This window comes from Vicugna pacos, chromosome 13 (genome assembly GCF_048564905.1).
Source record: "Vicugna pacos chromosome 13, VicPac4, whole genome shotgun sequence".
Classification (NCBI taxonomy): Eukaryota; Metazoa; Chordata; class Mammalia; order Artiodactyla; family Camelidae; genus Vicugna; species Vicugna pacos.
The window spans coordinates 25,507,122-25,525,833 of record NC_132999.1 but is presented as its reverse complement, the minus strand read 5'-3'; the positions used below and the strand labels follow the sequence as shown (position 1 = coordinate 25,525,833).

At 45.5% G+C, this 18,712-nt stretch overlaps 1 protein-coding gene across 1 annotated transcript in view; it reads right to left on the bottom strand.

The window, feature by feature from the left end:
• Window positions 1-16,713, bottom strand: part of DAB1 (DAB adaptor protein 1) — a 386,755-nt gene extending 370,042 nt beyond the window's left edge. Inside the window, exon 1 of the mRNA XM_072974349.1 lies at window positions 16,573-16,713. The gene's annotated coding sequence lies outside the window, so the exon portion shown is untranslated. The remainder of the gene's footprint in view (window positions 1-16,572) is intronic.
• Between the last annotated feature and the right edge of the window lie 1,999 nt (window positions 16,714-18,712).

Sequence of the window (18,712 nt, the reverse complement as noted above, 5' to 3'; positions counted from 1 at the left end):
GGTTTCACTGAGACTGGGCTCCATGCTTTCAGTCCCTTCTGCATATAGAGAGCTTACCTGTGATTCCACCTGGAATAAAAGAGCACTAAAAAAAAAAAAAGTGAGATGTGTTCTCGACACTGCCCATATCTTTATACAATAACGACTGACTAATTAAAAGCTGATAATATATTACGGTGACACAATATCTGGATTGAGGTCCCTACCACCACTCTTGCCACAATGAAAATGAAGTAAAAATATATAGACAGATAAAGAGAAGACTCCTAATTTCACGGTACAGTAGATGTTAGGACAAGAAATGAACTTCTACCTATGAGGTCAATCCCATCTCACAGGCAGGGAATATTAATTTGCTGATACTCTTTATGCTGGAGAGTTAAAGGAAAATTGGCATGAATGGTGCAACAAAATTTCAACCTCTCTGATGAGGCTGAGCACGAGCAGTAAAAAGGAAACAATTCTGGTCACTGTATTTTATTACATAATAATAGGCTGAATCAGAAAATTGGAGTATTAATCAAATATTTTCTACCTAGACTTTGCTGATGAAGTAAATAGCTTCATGCTTTTATGAAGATCTGGTATGTTACAGTCACGTTTAAGGACAGTGAGTTCCTTTTTGTAATTACTAATAGAGATGGTTTAATTACACCCATAAGTCCCAAGATACTGCTGCAATATACCAGCTGGGGCCTGAAGTGCCCACTCTCTACCAGATTCCTAGATTATATGGAGTGTGACATGCAAATCCCATCAGCTCTGAACCAGATACTTCTAGGAAGGGGCTTAGGCAATAAATCTTTTGCCTTATTCATAAAGAAAAATAATCACAATGGATGCATCGATTTACTTACCTTGTTAACTCTCTGGGGCACAGTTACCTACTTCCTAGAGAGCAAAAATTAACTTGTGAGCATACTGTTATAAACACAGGCAGAGAAAGACCAGAGAGAATCCAAACATCCCAACGCTTGCATAATTGGAAGACACATCCAAGAACCCTCTGTCGATAGGGAATGGTCCCATTAAATGATAGAAGCCTGCTATGTGTGTGAGTGTGAGGTGAACGTGATAAGCCTGCTACGTGAATTGACAGCAATTCACAGGACAGAAAGTCTTCCCTATTTCCCAATGAACTGGCTTTCCTAAGAAGAAAACTGGAGGAACAAAAAATGCTTCAAAGATACAGTGCAGTGAGCATCCACCGTGTAGCACGTGCCTGCCTGCATTTCCCACCCTGATTTTCCTTTGAGGGGAAAGGAATCATCCTCTTATCCCAATGGCACAAGTCTATACAGTCTGGTGGGGCTAATCTCACCCTCTGGCTCCATGGGTGGGCCTCAGCCCAGCACCAGCCAATGGGCAGAAATTCTGCCTCCACCCCTGATCACAGAGACTGATTCAGAATCGGAACAAGTCCACTGAGAGACAGCCCTAGGCCATTCTGGGACTCAGCTGGGGAAAAGCTTTCTTCCCTTCTGCCAGGGCTGCTAAGCTGGCAGGACGTGAGCCTGGATGCCGGTGGCCGTCTTTGCCACTGCTTGGGCAGAGCCTTCTAGCAAGGCCAACACAGAGAGCGCAAAGCTGGCGTGTGGAGACAGAGCTGACGGGGCCCTCGGCTCTAACCACACCTGCAGCCAGACTACACCTACCCTTAGTGACATGAGCAGAGAAGTTCCCTTTTAGACTGAAGTCACGCTAAGCCTTATTCTTGTCACTGGCAACCTGAAGAGCCCCCACAGAGCCAACATCTTCAACTCAGACTCCTAACTTCACATGGCAGCAGGCATGTGAGGCATCATCTACCAACCCTCTGTTCAAATAAAATAGAAATACACAGAAAAGGAAAATGCAATTATCTTGAAACTGTACCAGAAAGTACAAGAAATGACCAGAGGAAAAAGCTAAATGTTCAATGGATATATCTGTATGAAAAACCAATCCCAGCTTAAGTCCACTCTACATTTTGAACCAGAATAGTTTAATCCCACACTGTCCATTATAGCAGCCACCAGCCATAGAAGATTAAACTAAAATTAGAGTATGTTAAAAAAAATTTTTTAATTCAGTTTCTCAGTCACACTAGCTACATTTCAAATGCTCAGTAGCCACATGTGCTTTGTGGCTACTATACCAGACAGCACAGAGACCACCTCCTTCATCACCAAAAGTTCCCATGGAGAATGATGGCATTCTACTGCCATTTCCAGATGTGGGATGCAATGGAGCTGCCACAAAAAAATTGATGAATGAAGATATTCATCAAAGAATTATTTATAACAAAAAAGAATGAGCAACCACTTACACATACAAGGGGAAATGCTAAATGTTGATACAAGCATGTTAATGAACTTAAAAAGGACATTTAGAGAGTTTTTCTTTAAAGAGATATGGGAACATCAGCTTTTTTAACAGAGTTTTGACAACTATTTTCAATGAACTCCACAAGACAAAATGTTTATAGCAAAAAGAATAGGTATTTATACAACGGAATACTACTCAGCCATAAAAAATTTAAAAAATAATGCCATTTGCAGCAACATGGATGGACCTGGAGATCATCATTCTAAGTAAGCCAGAACAAGAAAGAAAAAGACATGGGATATCGCTTATATGTGGAATTGGGAAAAAAAAAAAGAAAAAGAAAAAAGAGGACACTAACGAACTCATCTACAAAACAGAAACAGACTCGTAGACATAGTAAACAATCTTAAGGTTACTGGGGGAAAGGGGGTGGGAAGGGATAAATTTGGAATTTGCATGTTAGCCACTACATATAAAAACAGATAAAAAACAAATTTCTTCTGTATAGCACAGGGAATATATTCAATATGTGTAATAACCTTTAATGAAAAAGAACATGAAGAAAAATATATATATATACACACATGACTGGGATATTGTGCTGTACACCAGAAATTGACAGTATGCATTATCTGGTTTAATAATCAACATTATCAGAGAAAACAGATATTATTTTTATTTCTATTTCACAGATGAGAAAAATAAGACATGCCAAGATTAAATAAATAGAGGCACCTGGACTAAAACCCATGTTGATCTGACCTCAGCTCAGAACCTCTTTATCTCTACAGCTCGGAACATTAACAGTAATTGCCCCTGGGTAGAAAAATGATAAGTGACTTCTTTTCTCTTTTATATGTTTCTGTGTTTTCCAAATTCAATAAACGGGTTGTTTCTTTGCAACAAACAAATGCTGAAACATTCATAAAATCTGACTACAGTCACTATCTGGTTGAAAGGAGACTGACTGCTGGATGCAGTGGATGCTCGCTGAAAACGGGTTAATTATGAACACCAGGAGCTTTCATATTCTCCTGAAGCTTCGGTTCAAATCTAATTTCTCAAAGTATATTGCGAGACGCTAATGAAAACCCAAAGAGACACAGGCGTTGAGGAGACGTGTAGCCAATGAATTTTCTGTTGTTTGTGTAGTGAACAACTTTTTTATATCCTAGCATTTTTATGCCGGCTATGAAAAAGATAAATAAATATTTATGACACTCACTCAATTCCACAGTAACTACTAAGTCACTCGTGTTCTCACTCTGGTTTAAAAATGTGCATATGTTAGTGGCTGGGGGTCTCATCCCTCAATGAGAATGCCACAGAACACTGTCATTTACAGACCCTAAAACTACTCATTTGACTCACTACAGGGATCTGCCTTGGTAGCAGCACATAACAAGCTTAATTAAGGCAACTGGAGCCTCAGACAGACACAAACCTCAGTGCTGCCCAGTAAACAGCTAAGAACACACCAGAAACGCCACGGAAGCTGGCTTTACGGAAGCTTTACCATGGATCAGAAGCATCTGATCAAGAACAGCAAACATGGTGACTGAGGAAACACAGAGAAATAAATGAGAATCGACTTCCACCATTCAACTGTCTTGCAGAAACTTTCCCTTACCCAAAACGGCCCAATTTACCCCTCAGCATATTGACCAAACTTCCACTTGAGGGAGAGTTATGCTGTCATAACATACTAATTATAAAGAAACAGCCAAAATTCACTACTGGGTAGTTAAAGCCCACCAGCCAGCTATCTTTCACCTACAAATATTTTTTTAATTTGTTGTTTGTTTTAACTGATTTAGTGCCAAATTTTTAAACAGATGGATTTCACCTAAAAAACAAAACCAAACCAAGATTTCTAGCTTTTCTTGGAAAAGCTGAAAACCCTGCTTCGTTGGTCCGGCACTCTCTTATTGCAATCATCAGTTGGAGCTAAACAGTGGCTTCTCCTGCACCCCCCTTTCCTGACTCCAGACTGTTTCACCCACTAATGTCAACTGCATGGCCCTTGTAGGCACCTGGGCTTGCAATTCTCATAATAAGAGTCACCTGGAAGGCTATTAAAATGCACCACACCTGACACACACTGCTCATTTCACCTAAATAAATACTGTCATATTTCTCCATAGACTGCTCTTTGAATCCAGGCAATAGGAGAGCTGAGGAAATTGCAGAGAAGGCTACACAAAGTAAAGGCTATTTTGCCACCATCTACCCAACCACAACCTCACGGCTAACACTTGGTGAGAAGCTGCTCCAGGAACTGGCCCTGTTTACCTGCCCAGCCCCACTTTCCCCAGCTCCTGCCACCCGACCACTCTGTGATCCATTCCTTCCAAATTACAAGGGCTCCCTGTGCATGGAAGTGCCCATCTCACGTCCACCATGGTCCCCTGACCCAGAATATGCCTCCTCCTGCCTTGATTGCGTTTTCCCCGTGGGCTGTGTACACAATATAGGCAACTAGAGTTTCTGTCCCACTCACCCTACGAGCCCAGCACGGCACCCAGAGCAGATTCACGGAATCAAAGACTCACCGGCAAATTCCAAGTCACCTTCAGAACGCCTAGCTTAGATGCTGACCATTCCCTACCCTGGCAAAAGTCATCCTGTCTTATTTTTCTCTGCTAACACTTTTTTTGGCTATACTCAGCCATATTAGTATCTGTTTATTTGTGCTTCCTGGACTAATCCTGGATCTTGAGGAGGAAATCTGTCTTTGTCATGGCAAAAAAAAAAAAAGAAAAGAAAGGAGCCCACCACTGTGCCAGGACCCCGCAGGGAATCAAAAGAGGCTGAGTAAATGAAGTGATAGAGAAACCAAGTCCTTTCCCATAAATCATTACTCCTGGCCATGGATACATTGTTGTCATCCTCCTCCTCATCACCATCATCACCACTGCCGCCAGCACCACCTCTCCAATGGACACTCAGCAGAAACCCAGTGCAGGCAGCAGAGGTGCCAGGGCTCACAAGCATGCCTGTGTCCAGTGCGGCTGAAATGCCACCAAAGGGACAGAAAGGACCGCACCCCGAGGACTGTGATTCGTCTACGTGTTGCCACCTCCTCTTTCACACCCGCCCAATTTGAAAATAAAAGGAAACAACGGCTTGTTTTAGATCACGTCCAAGACCAAGTCTCCATCCCATCAGCAACCTGAATGACTAACGCAGGCGTGGTCCACTTCCAGGGGCAGCACACGGCCGTCTTCGCCTACAGAACGTATCTCACGTCTTCTTCCTCCGGAGTTTCCTGTAAGTTATGGATTAATAAAACTTTCCCTGAGAGTGCTGCTTTATTAATCTTGCGAAATACTCAGAAAGAAGAAAATATTTTATCATGCCCCTCTAAAGTGAATCATGATAAATGCCGTCCCCTGTGTGCTGCGGAGAAATAGAGTTGCTTTCTGCAGTCAGCTGTGTTTGCGGGCGCTGTTTTTCCTCTCCAGTCAGGTGGGGAGGAAACAAAATGTCCAACTGTCTCCTGACCTGGGAAGGCCACAGGGGCCGCCAAAGTCACCGCAAACCAAGACCGATTTCCGAGGATGCCTCACTTCAAGCCCCTCCTCTCCTTTCAGAGCCGAAAGGAGCGAAGCAGCATAGACCGAAGAGGCCTGTTACCATTCACCTACTGAACCCCCTTCATTATACTGAAGCAAGCCCCTTTCAAAGGGGATGGCTGTGTGGCTGTTCCATCATTTTACATGTCGAGGGGAGGGGGACTCCTGCCTGTGACATGTCAACAGACACCGCAGGCCTCACCTCTTCTGATTCACAAAACAGCCCCAGAAGAACCTATTTTTCAACCGAGGCTCAGAGAGCTGAGGTCTTGCCCACAGCCACAGAGCCCATTCTTGGTTTGACCATCTGTAAAGTGGGGACAGTAATGCCCTTCCTGTCTATCTGATAGGGCTGTTCTGAAGCCCAAAAGAGAAGATACCTCATGGTGTGTATGCGTGCGTGCGTGGGTGTTGATGGACCTATATATTTCACTTGCTGGCTTCTTTCGTTCCATCTAAATGTCAAGTATTTCACAATGTTGGAAGTAACCAAAGAATCAGACCTAAAAGTCACTCGTTAAACGTCTTTCACCTAAAATTCCTTCTTTGCAAAGGGGTGATGAATGATTTCAGCTCCACCATTCACCCCTGGGTAACCCTGAGACACATCTGCCAGGTCTCCAACCTAAGCAAAAGACATCTCATCTACAGAATGAGTGGGTGGTCCTGCCAGGCTCCAGGGGCACATCCGGCCTGAATTCCATTCCATGATCCAGAGTGGCTGGGATGTGCACCCTCACGGCTGCCCTAGAACTGCATGTTACTGGGCACCATTTCTGTTCATTCTTCCTGTCACGTTGCAATACAGGGTCACAATCCCTTATCCAAACACCCTGGGGCTTCTGTGTTCAAAATGCAGATTTTATTTTGCATTTCAGACAGGCCACCTTTACTATGACCTCTGGGCTCCTCGTTTGCAAGTGGGAATAATCTTCACTGACCTGAGGGATGCCTGAAAAGTCGAACAAGATGGTAGCTACTGGACAAACTGTGTCCTTCAGGCAGCCAGATGGCCAGCCTGAAATGCCAGACCAGTGTGTCAGGAGCCAGACTCCAGCCCCCAGGCCTCAGATCATGTTACCACCAGAGACAAGGGGCCCAGGAGGGAGCTCTGCCATCCTTTGCAAGTCCCCTCACTCTCCAGGGGTATAAAAGAGACATCTTTCGAAGACCTCTGCCACCTGAATGAGGTGAGTAGCTGCTCCTGGGTGTGGTCAGCCCTCATTCACCCCACTCCTCATCCACATTCTCACTGACCCACCCGGACAAAGGAAACCCCTGCAGTGTCAGTCTGTGGGGGACGGCAGCGAGCCAGCCAAGGGCGGTGCTAAGCCACCCAGAGCCCTTCTCTTGAGGCTTTTCTGGTATCAAAGCACAGTATGGAAGGAACCTAGTGCTTTAGTAAGCTCCCCCCAGCCCCCACCATTCCAGAATAAGAAATACAGGCGGCGTACGATCAACACTAACGCGTAACTAGGAATCACATTTTAAAGATGGCATTTACAATAGCAACTACAAAAATATAAAGCACCTGGAAATAAATCTAACAAAAGATAGGTACCTTTATGAAGAAAAGGATAATCTTTATTTTAAAAGCGCCTAAGTAGATGCAGATATTAAGTTTATGGGTAGAAAGGCTCAATCATAATGATGTCATTTCCCTGAATTAACCTATAAATTCAAGTAGTAACGCCAATCTAATCTCAAGTATTTTAGTGTTAAGTTTAAAAGATAATTATAAAATGCATATGGGAGACAAAAGGCCAAGAAAGGCCAAGTTGCTTTTGAAGAAGGACATTGTCAGGGATTTGTCCTGCCAAATACCAAGCTTATTATAAAGCTATAATAACAAAGAAGTGTTGTTTGAGCAAAAGCGTGGAGAAAATATATGTCTAAAACTAATCCTAAAAGCCAGGAGGATTTTTCTCCTCATGGAAGAAAATTAGCATAAACAGAACAAATGCCTACCTCACACCACACAGACCACACACACACGTCCCACGGATTATAGAACCGAAATGTAAAAGGCAAAACAATAAAGCTTTTAGAAGATAATAAAGGAGAATATCTTTATGACATCAGGGTTTAAAAAAGGCTTTCTTAAACAAGACATAAAAAGTACTAACCATAGAAGAAAAGATTGATAAATTCCACTGCATTAAAATTAAGAAGTTAGATAGCAGAAGGTTGGCAAGAATCCAATTTCTATGTGGCCTATAAATCTACTCAGTTTCCCAAAGGAATAAATTACAGTAACCTTTTTGCATTCACTGGAACTCTGTTCTAACAAATACATGCCATAGCTCAGATTCAGCATATGGCTGGCCCCATCTTTGACTTCACCACACAACTGGATTACCCGCAATTCTGGTCTAACTTGAGTCTGTCTGAATGGTTGTGTTTTATATTTAGAACTTTTGTGAGCATCCACGTAGTGCTGCTCAAAAATAATGTGTCCTGGGACTGAAAACAAGCACCACCGCGTGCCATGGTCAGAGTGTGCAGGCATCGCTGGGTGATCACAAGGGAACAGCATCACATGGCTTCTCTTCCTTGCTCTCTGGGCTGCATCTGCATCACTTAGGATTATTCACACCCAACGCTGACTCTCATTGCTGCTACCTGCCGGGATTTTACTATTACTCCCAAGGCTACGAGGAAAAAAACCTGCACCAGCCAAGGCAAAGACAGAACATCCTAGAGGTGGATGCTTAGCTATAACCAACATTGATCCCATGGGAGAAGCTAATCTATTGTCTCCCATATGACCATGATTTAGTACAGAAAGCCTCTCCCTCTTTCTTTCTCCTCCCATTCTTTCTACCACGCACCCCCCAGCAATACTCTAACATTCACTCTACCTGTTGGTATGTACACAGTAATATATGAATATAGGCTAGGATAATAAAAAGGAAAATGTCACCCAGATATGACGTATGTTTTAGAGAATGTGAGCATTTTTCTAGAGAATGCCCCTTACATACATCAAAAGAGATGCCTGTGTTGGCAAGACAGTGCCTAATTATAAAGCTTTGTTACTGAAAATAAGTTCTCTTGAGGACCCCCATAAGCCTTCAGAGTATTTAGTGTCCAGGTACTGAGTAATTAATTCACATTAATTTGTAATTTTCCTTTTTGATTGGAAGCATGTATAGTTATCATCTTTCCTGTAATGGAAATGGATAGTTCTACTGAATCAGTTATTTTAATAGGACACATTTGAACAAGTTGTTATTGTTAATGCTTGCAAAAGATGTCAAGAAAACAGAAAGATGACTTTCAATAGCTGACTGTTACTATTCATTTCCAAATCCAGATTACAAAGTAAAGAACTGCCATCAAAAAGAAGTGTTTTCGAGATCATTCATCACAAAGAATTTCAATATCATCAATGGAAAACAATTTACCCCGATCTTTTTATCCAGATGAGCTTAATGGACCACATGAAAGTGCACATACTTAATTCAATTCAATCCAGCAGAAACTTACTGAGCATCTACTACATTCCAGGCACTGTTGTTAAAAGGAAAAGCCATATTTCCCCCTCTCCCCTACAAAGAGCTTATAAATGTCCTTACCTGGACATTTATTGGAAAAAATACTATTTCTTTTTTATTATCTCTGTAGTTACTAGCTAGAAACTGGATGAGAATTTAATGGAATTCTTCTTAAGCTTGTTCTTCTGAAAAGTGTATTCAAAAGAATTATACAGAATGATGAACACTCAATGTGGAAGAGTGGTTATCCCTGGCAGGAGGAAAGGAGATCTGATCGGGGAGAGGTTACTAAGAGGCTTCAACTGTATTTACATGGCTTTCTTTCCTAAGCTGAGTCTCAGGCACAGTTTCCCAATGTGTTGTTATTTACACTTTCTGCATGTCTAAATATACAACATTTCAAATCAAACACATTACTTTCTCGATAAAATTAACTGTTCTGCTTAAAAATCTTGTGCTTACCTACAAACCTCTTCTCCAATCTCTCTCATAAGACACTGAGAGGGGATCCTTGAAATCAAACATTCTATATAGCAAGTAAGTTTGGAAAACTCGTAATGAGGTAAATGAGTTTACCACAGGAACTCTCTGAAGCTTTAATATATCAGTAAATAACCGTGTCTTCTGTCATGCTGGTTCTGTACCGTTTCTAAAAGAATGTTGCCTAGAGCCTGAAATACACAGGATAGCCCATTCTCAGGGCTCTGACCTTTAAGGGTATAACACTTTTCCATTCAAACAGAGATAAAAAGTTGCAGAACAGAGAGTAACATTGGTGTTGTAGGTACAAAAACATTGTGACCTGATCTACTGGACAGCAGGAAGAACAAAGGATTCTGACATCAAGAAATTTGCAACAACCAACCACACCCTCTCTCCTCTTTAGCATAAAAGGAGCCTGAATTCTGACCTGGAGATGGTTCTTTAGGACATTTGTCCCATATCTTCTCCGTCTGCCGGCTTTCCAAATAGTCTTTTTGTTCCTTGCCCCAACATCTCATCTCCCGATTTACTGGCCTGTTGTGCGGCGAGCAGAAAGAGTTTGGACTCGGAAATGTAACCATCCTGGGGGACATAGTGTTCTCTAGAACATAGTTTGGAAAATATTCTATAAAATAATCCATTTCAGCCACATACGCTACATTACAGCCACTCTCAACAGAATGCCCATCCCCAAACCAGTGATGAACCTTCCTGCTTGCCTGTCTTTGCCCATATAGTTCTTTCAGTCTGGAATGCCCCCATCCCTGAGAAACTCCTAGTCAACCTTCAGCTTCCGGCTGAAATGAAATCTCTTCCACAAAGTCTTCTCCACCTTTTCCTTTCTCAAGGTAGAAATAATTCCTCCTCTGGAGGCTTCCAGTGCTATACGGATACTCTCTGTACCACATCTCATGCTAGAGCCATATTTATGCATGAGACCTGGTGCCAGATGACAGAGACTGCGCCTCTGCATCTCGGAACTGTCCACAGTTTCTAGCACAGAACCAGAGCCAGGCACCAAGTAGATGCTGGGAAGATGTGTAATGGACACAGGAGTGATGTCTATACCCAGGACCTGAGTGACCTAACTTCCCAGACACTCTTCATGCATATTCATAATTTTCAGGTGTATCTGTCGATCACGACACTAACAAGAATAGGAATAAACAAATGTAAAGACTGAAAGAGACAAAAAGACTCAGATGAACACAAGGAGAGACAAAGAAAGAGAGGGCTTAACTGATGAAGACTGGACAGACAGAGCCAGTTGAGACAGAGAGACTGACCAACAAAAAGAATCAGAAATTGGTATGAAGCTCATAGCTGATACTCAGGGTTGGTAATTTTCCAGCTCACTGCAGGAGGTCAACACCGCTGACTTGGGTTCACTCTGACCTTGATACATCTGTCTGAGAGGGCCCGCCTCCAATCTTATCCCCTAAGCCAAACAACCCATCTTCCCTACCACAAAACTTTCATCATTTTAGCTATGAGTTGGCCTATTCAGGAGAATTTTATTTCTGTTTTCTCTTCTCTTTATGAGAATCCCCCACTGGCACTGTAGATTGGTTATATGTCAGGTTAAAAGAAAAGGAAATAATAATAATAAAAGCAAGCTGGCAATTTCTTTCCAATAGAATATGCTGCATATTTCATGAAATAGAAGCCAGAGGAGTTTTATGATTCCTGAACCAAAACCTTCCCGTATCTCGGGACTAAATGGAAGAAAAATACAAAGAGCATCTCAAAGAAAAAGAAACCTGATCATTTGCTCTCCAACCTAAGGGAAGTGTTCAAGTGATTAATTGATTTAATGTCTTTTTTCTTTTCTTTTCTTTTCTTTTTTTTTAACACAGGTTCATATCCTGACACACATTTCACAGATTGAGTTCAGTGCTAGTTTTCACGGCTATAACCCAAGAGGAGGGGTTTTCTTTCCTCTTGGACACTTTTTTTCCAGCACAGAACCTCTGGCTGGCTTCTGCTCTTAGCCTGGCAATACTCACCCTTCCTCCCACCATCCCTTCCTGCTCAAGTTCTGTATCTATTTCAGGCCTCTGCTCTCTCCTGGTATAGGAAACAGTCTGGTCTAGAAGGGGCACAAGACAAAGAATTCCGGGTTCTGATGATGACCCTCAGCCATACAGTTACGTGTCACCCCAAGCCTGCTTTGTGTTCCAATCTGCAAATTGAGAGAGTTAACTACTTCTAGAATTTAATCAATCCAACAGTCATTTTATTTCCTTGAAAAACAACTGCTGAAAAGTGCAGTGGCGTGGGGATTTTAGCATTATGTGTACCTTACCCTTCCCTTCCCCAAGAGAGGGAGATGTTCAAGGAAATATTGCCAATAAGCTAACCAAAACGAAACCTTTGCCTGAAATCCTTAAGTATCTCTCTTCCTCTCTGCCTCCTGGTTGGAGAAAAAAGAAAAACAAGCCAGATACTTTTAGGATATTTAAGCCTTAGGATTATCAGTGACAAACAAGAAACTTTTTATTATCAAGGGGAAGGATTTTTATCTCATTTGAAGGATAACGTTAACAGTTAAATAGCATTCTGTGCTGGACACTGTTCTAAGTACTTTGCGTTAATTCCTACAATTCTCACAACAATCTTATGTAGCAGGTACTGTTACTTCATCATAGAGAAAACTGAAGCACGGAAAAGTTGGATAAGCTGGTCAAGGCTGCACAGCAGGCGAGGCTGGGGAAACTGAGGTCTGAACCCAGGCGGTCTAGCACTCAAGTCCAGAATTCTAAACACCTGTTATACCACCTTTTAATTTTGAGAATCTCTGTTTACCCCTTGTTGGTTACCAACAAGAGCAGTAATGCAACCCCCTCATACCCAGTTACTGAATATGTTAACAAAGTCGACAGACGTGAACCAACCCGTCACAACATCCAAGTGTTCAAAATATCCACCGTCAACCTAATGCCCTGTTGGCAACAGAGCAACATCCATTTTATGTTGTCAGCATCTGAAACTGAAAACAACCTGTAGTTTGCTCCCACGGGAAGTCTAACTATTCCATTATTCCCCATTAAATGTGACAACCACCCTGGGAGATATTTGAGATCACCTCACCACTCAGAGGTAGCGTAACACAGTTGTTAGCACAGACCCTGGAACCTGAATGCTTGGATTCAAATTGAAGGTCTACATCTTAGTTGCTGTGTGACCTTGGGGACCAGTTACCAACTCTCTCTGTGCCCCATTTTCCTTATCAATCAAATCAGAATAAGAATACAAGTATCCGCCACCTAGAGTTATTGAAGAATGAAATAAATTATTGCCTGAGAAGTGCTTAAAAGGGTATCTGATTCTTAGTAAGTACTCCACAAAGATTAGTTACTCCTACCTTTTTATAAGAGAGATAATTTGCCAATCTAGTACCTGGATTCCACCTTGACCTTCCAATTCCAAATACCATCCTCTTGCCTTAGCAGAATTCCATGCTAAAGTTACCATTCTCCTGAAATCGTATGTGCCAAAGCACCAAATGAGACATTTTTCCCCATAAAACTCCCCACAAAGTATGTATTTTTCCTGCTTTGCAAATGAAGAAACTGCAGTTCCGAGAGGTCAAGTGATTTATCCTCACTTAACTGGTGAACTTTTTTTTGTTACAGTTAGTCCTAAGTAACAAAGTTCCTGACAACAGCCTTCAGTTTATGCAGTTTTTTAAAGTGCCATCTAAAAGACATAAACTGTGATCTTCTTGCTTTGTTAGCTTTATTAGTTTGAGAGAGGGATTATATCCCAGCAAAAACAAAATGTTTGACTTGAGTCAATTATCAAAATGAAATGCTTCCTCAATTAGATGCTTCCTCTGCCTGCAGGGTGGCTCCAAGCACCCGAAATCAACCAAATGCAATTTTTAAGATGGGTACTATCAGGTACCAAGCCAAACGCCTACCCATTTAAGAAAAATGACTTTGGAGAGCAAACGGGGACCAGGAGCGCCATATTCCTCCCTGGCTTCGGGAGAAAATGAACAGTAAGTGATGCCATCTCTTCCCGGCTGCCTCACACAATGGTCTGTCTTGCAAATGAAACATACTGTGAAACAGCTTGTGAGAGGAGCTTCATCAACAATAAGTAATTTTTATTTTTATTCAGATTTTATTGTTGAATACAATGAACATGATTAAATGTTTCAGATATGCCCATTCAGACCTTAAGCAAACCACCACCCAAAAGAAAGAAAAAAAACTCTCCTAAAAATCGCCTTCTAAATCTGCTGAAGAGATTTAATTGCTAACTTGATGTGTAGAACTGAATTCCCACTTGATAGCGGGCACTTCCCAAATAGATAGTAACAACACGTTTGTACTCCCCACCGTCGGTCTCTCTTCTCCTCCCTGCCGATCCTCCAGCGTCGCCAGTTACAATGCCAGTCTTTCAAATCACTGCATTTTGAACTTCCTAAACCTTTAAGAGGGCCTCTGTGTACGGAAAAGAACAATAGCGCTTCAAAAGCCGTCTCTCCGAGTTTTTCAATACTCTATTTGAAAGCGGGGATTTCAATCAAGGACATCAGCAGACGATTTCTGATTGCTTAGAAGTTGACTTTTATACAGCTTTGATTAGGTCGCCCTCCTCAACAGGAAATCAGGAAAATCTTTGATCCCTTTCAGATTCCAGAATTGTCACCAAGCCTTGTCAGGATAGGGAGTGAAAGAGATGGGGGTGGGGGAGTTGCGAAGCGTTCCTACTCCATCCAACCTCTCCACTTCCCCCTCCTCATCTATCTTGCCCGTGCAATTCAGGGTTCCATCCAGAATCACTCATCGCTGAGATAATAAAAACAATGGGTGCTAATTCAGGGGGTGGGGATGGTTTATAATTTTATGGATTTCCCGAAGACCTATAATTGGCACATAAATGTACAAACGTGAACCGGATAATTAGGGGGTTCTGAACGCAAGCCACCTTTAATTTATATGATTACTAGAAAACATGTTAAGTGTGATGAAGTGTCAGAGGAACCCCCACAAGGCCTTTATTCAAAACCATCAACATTTTGCAAGTGCGTTCAACGGGCCAGCAGGAGGGAGCGAGAAGCGACAGCAGCGGATCCTTGCTCGGGTCCCCGCCGGCACACCACGAGCTGTATTGTAGCATCCTTCTTGGAAGGCTCGCCCGTCCGCCCAGCTCCGGGCATCAAAAGACAGACTCGCTTTCACAACCTCTCCACTCGCCCCTCTGTCTAAAGGGAATAAGCCCGGGCTTCCAAACGCACATGCACACACCGACCCACGCGGGCACGCACCCCACCCTAGGAGACACGTGCCGAAGCGCAGATGCCCACGCCGCGGCGCTCTCCACGCCGGCCGCCGCCGCCGCCGCCGCGAAAGCGGGCGGGAGCCAGACCTCGGCCGCCCAGCGCCCCCGGCCTCCCCACCCCCACCCAATTCCTCCAGATTCTCCCAGCCCAGGCGGAAGTGCCCAGGCAGACCCCCAACAATGAGGACTTCTGTGCAGCAGTTGGGGGTGGAGGATAGTTAACAGAGAGTGAAACACAGTCTCGCGGGTCCCGGAGGGAACGACGGGTCAGCCTCGTCCAGCAACCTGCCCTCATGCCCCTACCCCTCGCCCTCTCCAGGACCACCACATTAAAAAAAAATCCGTTTTAAAAGTGCACAGAGTACACGCGCCCTCCCACCAGGGGTTACAATAATACTCCGCGGGACAAGCCAGCGTGGGCAGGAGAGCCCTGGCTGCAGCAACCACGGTTTTAAAATTTACTTGGTACACTTAACCAACAGCCTCTTTCCGACGCCACGACACAACCTCCCCTATCCTTGACTCCCTGACTCCAAGGTCTGGGCGGCTGAGTCCTCCTTTTAGGGCTCCTTTATGAACCAAACCACGCGGATTTTAAAGTTTCCCCAGTAAGGTTGAAAAAACACACACAATTGAGCTCTGCAGTTGAGGCAAAGCGCGGAGTCCGGAGCAGAGAGAAGAGGGGCGGGCTGGAGAGGAGAGAAAACAGGAGTGGGGGCGCCTGGGGAATGGAATGCAGGGGGCGGCAGCAGACAACCGAGTCGACGCAGGACTGGGAAAAAGACGGGCTCCGAGGAGACGCAGAGTCCAGTTCTGACCGTGTTTGCGAAAGGGTAGGGGTTTCTGGGATAGATCTGGTTTTCCACAGGTCAGGGTAGAACCGCAGCGCTGCCGAGGAGTAGGGAAGTGAAAACAGTGTTTGGCGGAGGAGGAAAGAGGGTCCGACTGGGAGTTGACGGGGGCGGGGAGGGAGGGGGGCACCGCAAGCATGGCTGGGGAAGGGCTCCCGGGTACCGGATAGGTTTTAGAGTGGGAAAAAGAAGGTCTATGGCCGGACAGAGCCGGGGCCGCAGGAGTGAGGAGGATGCAGAGGGTCCCGGAGAGAGAACAGTGTACTGGGTGAGCAGGTCTGGAAAGAGAACCGCGCGTGGTCAGAAGTAGGGAGACTGGGGGTGGTGGTGGAGAGAAACCCAAAAGGAAGGAGCAGAGTCGGCTTTTCCCCCAGCAAGTGGAGGAAGGGAGCGGAAAAATGCAGTCGCCATCCCCGCCGCACTCCCAAGCCAAACTCCCGAGAGGTGCGCCACAGGAGCCCTCCTCCGCGCCTGGGGACCCAGCGGAGGCGTCCAGGCGCCGAGTCTCCGCTAGGCGCCCGCCCGTGCTGAACTCCCGGGCGGCCGCGAAGCCCCGCAGCACCTCACCTCGGCTCGCCGCGACCATCCTCCTCCACTGCCGCAGCCGCCCAGGAAGCGGCTCCCCATGCCCGGCGGGCGGCGGCACTCAGGCGCGCTCTCCAGCCCGGGGAAGCCCGGGCGAGCGCCGAGCTGGGTCCATCCTCCCCGGGAGCCACGGGCCCCGCGTCAGAGCAGGGGGAGGAGACCGCCCCGCGCGCAGACCCGCCTCCTCACGCGCCCCCGCCCCGTCGGCCCCGCGCCCGCTTGGCGCCCGGCGGCGCCGCTCACCTGCTCGCGTCCCGCCGCCGCTGCCGCCGCCTGGCCGCCCGCCCCGTGCCCCTGGCCCCCGCCTCGCGGATCCCGCTCCCGCCCGAGCGCACTCCGAGAGCTTAGCCGAGTCGCCGTGGCGACGAGGAGGACAAGCAGGAGGAAGAGCGAGCGAGCGGGCGAGCCGGGGCGCCGCGGTTCGCAGTCGCGCCTCCGGAGCCCTGGCGCTCGCTCCCCATCCCGGCGTGGAAGAGGGAGAGCTGAGCCCGCAGCACCGGGTCCCCGCCCCGGCTGCGTGGGCGGGGAGGGGATGAGAGCGAGATGGGGTGAAAGCCGCCAGACCCGGGTTTTTCACAAAGTACCCAGTGTTTCTGCCACCACCGCCACCGTTCGCCCCCGCCGGGGCTCCCTCACTTTTCTCTAGGGTTTGCCCTTTTTTATCCAAGCTTCCAAACACACGCACACCCAAACGTGAAGAGTGCCGGTACGCGAAAGAAAACTCGAGAGCAAGTCGCGCGCGGGCGTGTTGCCCCCCTACTTCCCAACGCAGGAGGGGGCGCTAGTTCCCAGAGGCCAACCCTGTCGCCGAGGCTTCCCAGGCAAAGTTGGGAGAGGGAGAAGACGTGCTTCTGTCACGCTTTCCTGAGTCCTAGGGAAGGTCTCAGGTCCCTGAAGGTGTGCAGACCCCAGTTAAATGCTTTCCCTCCCGTCCATCCTCTCAACGCCGGTTCTCAGAATGCCCAGGAGTAAACAATTCCCAGATTAGAACGCGCGGGAGAAGGCCCCAGCCTGAACGCAACCAGTTGCTCCCAACTTCTGATCTTAGTTTACAAAGATCTGCCAAATCGCAGAAAATATTGTGCCAGCCTGAAAATTCTTCTGCCCTGATACTGGTTTCAACTCCAGTAAATGCCTGAGGTGACACACCCATCTCCAGAGTCCCGAATACCAAGGTGTAGGAGGGGAGAAATTAAATCAAGTCCTGCGCTGTTGGAGCAGGGTGCAGGATAGGAAAGGAAGAGACGGGCAACAGTTCCCTAAAAAGTTTATTTTTATTCTTTGTAGGGGCCACACTCTTGTCCTCCAGCTGGGTAATAATAATGCTAATGTGGCAGATTTGGTGGGGTTTTTTTTTTTTTTCCCCTCGTGGCTTCTATCACTCACCCATGAAAATTTAATGAAGCATTTAGGGTTATTACCTCTAGAGTCAATGGGCTAAAAATATTTAGCCTAATGCACTCCTTGTGGAGCCAGTAGGTCCATGGCTGGTAGAAGAGAGTCATGGAAAGACCCTCCCTGTCTCCACAAAATTCACGACCCATTAAACTTATTCCATAATAACAGCTTCTGTACAAATGGAGGCCCCAGCAAACGGAGGCTGTCACGCACCTCCTGAAAAGATAGCAATTTACATAGAGACAAGAAAAATTTGTGAGGTCATTGGCAGGATGCAATCTTGGGAGAATAGCTGATGCTAGGAAACTCTCAACAAGGTGGGAGGGAGGTACCACTATGGATGCTACTGTGTCTGTTTACTTCCAGGTGTGACCCGAGAGCCTACTGGTGGGGACCCAGGGAAAGTGGCTTGTCTCTCCAACTTTTTTAAAGTTCTAGAAAGTGGCAAGAGTTGCTACCGAACACTTAAGATATATTTAGTAGGAAGTTCAAGCTCACCAGGCAAATCTATTATGATTAATGAAACACTTCAGTTTCCTCATCTATAAAGACAGAACTCCGGAGTCTGAACTCAATACAAAGGAAACCAGGGGACAGAGACAAATCACAGAAGACCTCACTGAAATAGGGGACGGGAGTACAGAAATCTGTTCTACACTTTAAGCGACCAGGACAAATGCCAAATCAGGTGACTGAACATAGATCTAACTTTTTGTTCGCTCTA